Below are 728 nucleotides of genomic sequence, written 5' to 3' on the forward strand. Positions count from 1 at the left end.
AAGCTGTACACTCATTGGATATCGCGTGTCGCGCGCGACGAACATCGCGTTGGTGTGCCGGAGACATTACATCGGCGCACAGCTCTAGCCACGAAATACTGCGGTGCGAACATGCGCTGCGGTCACATTTTCATGTTCTATGGCCACGTGTACAGGCGTTTTATGTTCTACACAAATTCTTTGATCTACAAACGCAAAGAATTAGTACTTTAAAAACAAATTCACTATTTTAACAAATTCATTGGTTTAAAAAGACAAATTTACTACTTTAAAAACACAAATTATTTTTTTTTATTTTTTTTTGTGTTTTTAAAGTATTTTTTAAAGGGGAGGGCTCCGATTGCACACATCGCATATTGCACACATGTATCGCTGATTGGCCAATTTAAAAATAAAATAATCTCATTGGCAAAACAGTAAAAAATTACTAGGCACCAGTTGATATGTGTGGTGTGTACAATCAGAACTGTAGGCAAACGGGATCCTCCCTTTTTAAAGTAGATTTTGCATTTTTTTTTGCAACATTGTGTTATGCTGGATTCACACTGCATCCGATTTGTGACGTACGACTCTCTGCAACCAATTTACTGGATTCACACTGCATCCGATTTGCATCGTACGATGCTCTGTAACCCATCAGAAAACAGGATTCCGATGGATTTTGCTTCGCATCATCGGAATTCTGTTTTCTGATTGGTTGAAGAGCGTCGTACGACCCAAATCGGATG

Source organism: Trachymyrmex cornetzi, unplaced genomic scaffold (assembly GCF_001594075.2).
Source record: "Trachymyrmex cornetzi isolate Tcor2-1 unplaced genomic scaffold, Tcor1.1 scaffold927, whole genome shotgun sequence".
NCBI classification, from domain to species: Eukaryota; Metazoa; Arthropoda; class Insecta; order Hymenoptera; family Formicidae; genus Trachymyrmex; species Trachymyrmex cornetzi.